This window comes from Salminus brasiliensis, chromosome 1, assembly GCF_030463535.1.
Source record: "Salminus brasiliensis chromosome 1, fSalBra1.hap2, whole genome shotgun sequence".
Classification (NCBI taxonomy): Eukaryota; Metazoa; Chordata; class Actinopteri; order Characiformes; family Bryconidae; genus Salminus; species Salminus brasiliensis.
In genome coordinates, this window is record NC_132878.1 from 53,039,267 (window position 1) to 53,045,959 (window position 6,693).

Genomic DNA, 6,693 nt, shown 5'->3' on the forward strand with positions numbered 1-6,693 from the left:
TCCATTTATCTTGAAATGTTTACACAACGCTAAGGGTTTGTCTATTCATCACGTCTATCTTGCTTGAACTGACCTAGTTGTGGCATCGCCTGTAGGCTTTGCAATCGGGATCTCTGGTAGTGTCCCTCCATACATGACTGTGTCTGTGCTAATGCATATAAATCTGTAGCCAGAGGCAATATGAATGTTACTCCTGGGAATCAATAAAGTGCTTTGTTCTATTTTTAGCCTGTCTTCCACAAAAGAGACTGAAGGGCGGATGCAATTGAAGTTAATGTGGATTTGAGCATCATTTTCGGCAGATCTGTAAAGGCCCTGTTTACATGGTTTTAACATTCGAATTGGATCGTCATTCAGCCTAAACGGTGCGTTTACACTTTGTTTGCTTCTTTATAAAACATTATGCAATGGCAAAGAAAAAAAATCATGGGTTAAATTCACAGCCAGAAGTTCTGAGAGAACTGTGTAGCGTGCCTTTAACTTCGCATTCATAAGGCGGCTAAAAATAACTTTAACGAGAAACATATTGAAAGTTGTGGTTGAAGCGCTAGACCGTGTATTGTAGCCAAGCTGGCCGCATTGCATTTACCCACACACACATGCAAATGGATATGATCCCAATGCATGGTCGACTAATTCAGGCATTTTATCACAGTAATTAATATACAATTACTTTTCGTTATTTTTGGACTACTTTACCTTTTCTAGGCATAAAATTCAATGAAGATGAAAAGAAAACATAGGCATTTACAAACAGTCATGTTTAGTGAAATGGCCACATCTAAGCATTGCAATTTAGTGGCATGCAAAGGTTTGGGCATCCCTGGTGCCCCAAGTGTCTGTTACTGTGAATAGCTAATTGAGTAGACAATGACTTGATCTCCAAAAGGCATGCATTTAAAGATGACACATTCTTCACATTTTAAGCAAGATTACTGTATTATTTTTTGCTTGGAAAAGGAGCACCATGCAAATAGTTTGAGCTCTCTGATAACTTTTACCAAGATCTCAGACCTTAATTAGCTTAAACTGCTTGTAGAATTGTTAAAAATGTCAATTAAAACCCCTGTTTGACTGCAAAAGACCATCAGGAAGATGCTGATGCACTGTTCTACTGTGCAGCTACACCTGCACAAATATGACCTTCATGAAAGGGTCATCAGAAGGACATCTTTCCTGCGTCCTTACCACAGAATTCAGCGTCGGAAGTGTTCAAAGGAACATCTAAAAGACTAAAAGGTCCTGTGGATCGATGAAGCTACAACAGAGATGCTATGAAAAGAACACCTTTCCAACTGTTAAGCATGAGGGTGGATTAATCCTGGTTTGGGCTTGTGTTGCAGCCAGTGGCACAGGAATCATTTCACTGGCAGAGAGAAGAATGGATTCAGAGAAATACCATCAAATCCTGGTAGCCTAAAATAATGTATCGACCAGGGACCCCAGGTGGTCCAGCAGAGTAAAGCGCTGTCACTATGAGGACTGCTCATAGTGACAGTAATCCAGGTCCTGCTGCTAGCCGTTACACAACTGGCCTTGCTCTCTCCAGGGTGGGTGGATGGCACATTCTCCCAACATCACTCCAGTGCAATGCTGGCTAACACCAGCGTTTGCTGGCTGCAGCAGCGTCAGTTTGGGAAAAGAGGCGCTGGCTGGCTGAGCATGTGTCAGAAGTAGGTGTGTGTCTGTCTTCACCCTCCCTGTGCACTGCATGTGACATGGGGAGAATATGTATGGGTAGGGGAATTGACCATCATCTTTAGCTTGCATGTCACTGTATATCCCTAATCCATTACTACCCAACCCTGCTTTCAAATGTGTATTCAGACAACGTCCAGATATGCAATGTATTTTAGTGACGTGTAAACAAGGCCTGAGAGCATTTCTGGCTGATTGTGAGATCACCTGTCCTACTCTCAAAAGCAACTGTGCTCAGGTCAAAGGCCCAGAGACCTTTCTGCTCGACTGGCCATCTCACATTGATGCAGCACTTTTCACAGATTAATATTAATCACTTTCTTTATAAATTATTGCTATGGGAGGGTGCACCTTAGGAGAACTGTTTTTCTGTGTGTTTCTCTGCTGACTGACTGAAGCTGCAGACTTTAATCAATTAATGTTTCACCTTTTTGGATGAAGCTGCAAGTTGGAGAAAGTAGGTGGAAAAAGTCAATAGTGAGCTAAACAAAACCTTTTGTCATATATAAAAAAGGGAGAGCACTTTGCTTTGTGTGTTAACAGTTTTCTCTTTTTTGTGCCTTTGGCCTTGAGGGAGTCCCACATGAACATGTCGTCTCATAAATACAGTAAATAATGACGTGTTCCTACTTGTCCTCATCAGAAAATTGAGATTCAGGTCTTTTAGTGAAACATCACGGCATTGCATTACATACAGATGAAGGGCTATCGACTAGACAAAGTAAAATAAGACAAGAAATCAATGGTTTTGTCCTCAGGTCAGATTCTGTAGAAGTCTTGGGAACAAGAACTTTAGTTAGATCCAGTGGACTGTGATCTATAGGCTGGTCTTTCTGACTTAGCTATGATTACTGGCACTAAACAACATGATCACTAATACAGATCGAATAAAATATATAAGTCCAATATGAATTATTTCCCACCAAAAACATGGATACTTTAATTTTCCTTTATTATTAGTCCTACTAAAATATATGAAAACAAGTGAAGAAATGCTGCAAGTTTGGATAGCCAAACATTCAAGTAACGGTTTTGTGGGAAACACTGCAGTCCCACTCAGTTCTCAGTGTTTTTTAAAGCAACACTCCTGGGCTCCCCCTACAGTCAAAAAGTGTAATTCACGCTTTCAGCCACGGTTTACACGTGCATTTCTGGACAAGCTGAGAGATACAAAACCGTCACTGAAAGTGAAAGAAGCATGTGAACTGAACCTGGTAGAGCTATATTATTGGATTCTACACACATATACCTGCATATCCACAGTCACGTAGCCCGGTAAGCAGCATACCAAGCCGGGCGTAGCAACAACAGTGATGCTATTTTCCTTTTTTTTGAAGCGCTGTTGCTTTAAATCTGAAGTTTGTGTGACTATGATATCTCTGAACTGCCTCGCTCCATCCACACTCTCCACCACGTAATGGGCAGTGGGCTGCCCTGCATTGTTTAATTGGTTCTCCACCAAATATGATGGTTAATATTCCTTTAAATACATCCAGAATATCAGAGTTTAATGTGTACACTTCTTTCTGACTGCTGGGGTACACATCTGCTCGTGGAATATGCTACAACACCCCTTCAATGCGAAATCCATCCTCAGCTGTTTTGGGGTGTGATCAATAACAGCACCTGCATTGTGAGGATTAGGGGGAAATCGGAACCTGATTAACAAAAACAGTCGGCGCCTGCATCGTCTAGGACCACCATTTTCACGCCAGTGAGAACGAGAACAGCTCCAACTGCACAGACCAGTTACACACACATGTCATATGTGCCACCAGCACTGCACACCAGGGTCAATGCAGTGGGCCTAGTTACACACATCACTGCCAAATGCTGAGCACATCTTGATGTATGCTAGATGTTTTGAGAGATGCTGGTCATTTGTGCAGCGGCTGGTGCATCAAACGCTGTGCCACGAGTGTGTGTGGCGAAGGGAGCTGTCTGTGCTATCGGTGGTGTCCCGCTGGCACAATAGAAGGTGCCGGGGGGGGGGTGGGATTGGTGAGGGGGGCTAGTCTGCGCCTTAAAGAAAGAAAACGTAGCCAAACTGAGCACTGTCTGTCTGTCTGCACCAGCTCATCACCCCCGGGGCCAATCAATGCACGAGACGCTTTACGAAAGGATACATATCTATTAATCGACTCGAGCGCTGAATCGATTCATCGGCTAATCGTGAATGCTCGAGGACGGGTAGAACGTTGGAGCGCGACGTCTTACCGTCTCTTTTAGAGCTGGAGAGAAAAGGACAGACGCGGTGCAAACCGGGCTAATGGAAGGCGAGGATGTGGTGATGGTGATGGTGATGGTGATGGTGGAGGGGAACAGGAGGAGGAGGAGGAGGTGGGGGGGACAACGCGAGGCGTTTTCTCCCAGCACGCGTAGCAAGCAGCAGGGATGATGTCAACGTCCTCAACGGCGGTTTTCCCCAGGAATATGTTGGAGAGTGCGGAAATGCGCTTCTCCGCCGTGGAGAACGGTCTCGTGAAGGAAACGCGAGCTCGCGGCAAGGTCAGCGTTGCGCGCACAAAGCGAGCCGTGCTCGTCTCGAGACAATGGCAGTGAATGAAAGGAGAAGACAACAAAGAGGTCCTACCTCCCCGCGCGCGTTGTGACCGCTGTTCGTGTCCCGCAGCGCTCCGTTATGCTCCTCTTTGCGTCCAGCGCGCTCCGACCGACCTCTTTGTGTGCGTGCGCGCGCGTGGATGTGTGTGTGTGTGTGTGTGTGTGTGTATGTGTGCGCGCGTGCGCGTGTGCGTGCGCGCGTGTTGCTGATGCTGCTGCGCGAGGCTCTGGGGTGCTCGGCGCGCGCGAGGACTGCGCGTGCTGCACAGCTGCACGTGACCTCGCGAGGGTGTGGCGGGAAGCCTGGAAGAGAAGGTGATGTTAAGTGAAGGCCAATGTGTCCAAACGTCTGAGCTGTGGAGGGCTCTTATAATTCCCTCAGCGTTGATTAGCTGTTGGTCTGAGTTACCCCATCACTAAGTTGCATCGTTATGGAGCATTTACACCATAACAAATAGCAGCTTGATAACCATAGTGACGCTCCATTGCCTGTAATAATGAGAATAGCAATGCTATCGCTGCTACGTGGGGGCTCAGAAAGCAGCTAAACGCCCTGTGTAACTTCAAAGAAACATCCCGTCCCGTATTCCCGTCCAGCCCACATGCGCCTTTCACTCTCAGTGATGGACAGTGACCAGCTTGTCCAGAAATGCATGTTTAAAGCATGTCGCTTACACTTGCTGACTGTAGGGGGAGCCCAGGAGCAAGAAATACCAATTCTCGCATAATGCTGCTTTAAAGGTTCCATACAGAATGCAAAACTGTTTTTGGACAAAAAATATTTTGGGCATAACGAGAGATTAGTACATGGAAACGACTGACCGTGTCCGTACCTTCATTGAAAAGAAAAATCCACTGTAAAAAGGTTACGCCTTGGCTCATTATGCTAGCGCCTCCAAAGTTTACATACACCCAACCCACTAGAGAAAGCCCTTCGATTCCTAGCCAAAGCTAGCCGCAATTTTTGCCACAGTTGTGCCTCAGTAACACTGGAGAGCAGTACATCACCACCACACTCTATAGGTTGTAACGTGAACTAGGCCTTGTGACTGCAGCTTTTCCTGAGGCCTGATCTGGGGTTCAAAAGTGAGGCGGTAAATGGGTATCTGTGCTAGGCTAAAAGTTAACCCTTGCCAACTGGCGTTACCATCTCATCTGCTAGCTAACCACAAACTACATTTACATTTACGGCATTTAGCTGACGCTCTTATCCAGAGCGACTTACATGGTTACTGGTATTACATATGTGGGCCAATGTAGTGCTAGGAGTCTTGCCCAAGGACTCTTATTGGTGTAGCGCAGCATAGCCACCCAGACCGGGAATCGAACCCCAGTCTCCCACATGGTGTGGTAGCTCACTGGCAGGTAGTGGTGTTATCTGTTGCACCACACCAACCAAATAAACTTAAATAACTACATCATCAGCACAATCTGATAAAACTTTTTTGTTTGTGAAAAACTTGTTTTTGTACGTATAAACTTAAATAATGACAGAGCTAAGCTACAAAGCTATGTTCAATATTGACATCAGAGAACTAATTAGAATATGGAATAATTGCACTGTATGGCACCTTAAATGCCCCCTAAAAGCTACCTTCCGTAAGCTATTACATTAAACGGTTACAGTTGCACTGCTTGATGTCTGAGATGTTGTTTTATGATAGTTTTGAGAATGGTTTAGACAAAAATACAGTTTGAGGTGAAACATATTAAAAGGTCAGAGAGTTTGTTTAGATTTCCCAGTTTTATTATTATCAATCAAACAAAGACATTCACGGCCACTGGAACGTTTATTTGTCATTTGCACATCATATCAGGACATACATGCATTGAAATGCTTGGGGTGAGGCTCAGATAATATATAGCATAATATATATATGTAGTAAAAACAGTGCAAACATAACAACAAAAATAAACAAAATAAAATAATGTATCTATACATATACTAAAAAACTAAAATATAATACCATAAAGAAATATACAGGAGGGACGTATGTAGAAACGCTGTAGAAATATTTGAATAGGCAGGTTAATCTAAAAAGATTAATATATATATTTAAAGTGACTTCGTGATATTAACTGTAGCAGCGATATATAAATAAATAATAAATAATATTGGAAAGATATATAAATAAATAATATTGTCAAATTGCAATTTCATATAGTGAATAAATTAGCTGTATTTGCATAGCAACACTGTGATCCCGATATACATATACAATCCATTTATAAGAGCATTCAGATTGGCGACCCTGATCGGCACCACTGTGAAAGACTGCTTACACTAACATAATTAATCCTCGTATTACTCCGGGGGTCCTGCAGACCCCAGACCCTATTTAAAATATCTCAGTTGTTGTTGTTGCTTTAATATATATATTTTTTTTATGATGACTGCCTATAACATGATTTAGACTTTGTGGCAAGTCCTCT

General features: G+C 43.5%; 1 protein-coding gene across 1 annotated transcript in view; it reads right to left on the minus strand.

The window, feature by feature from the left end:
• cracd (capping protein inhibiting regulator of actin dynamics) overlaps positions 1-4,494 on the minus strand; it is a 37,639-nt gene extending 33,145 nt beyond the window's left edge. The window contains exon 1 of the mRNA XM_072682628.1: positions 4,292-4,494. The gene's annotated coding sequence lies outside the window, so the exon portion shown is untranslated. The remainder of the gene's footprint in view (positions 1-4,291) is intronic.
• Between the last annotated feature and the right edge of the window lie 2,199 nt (positions 4,495-6,693).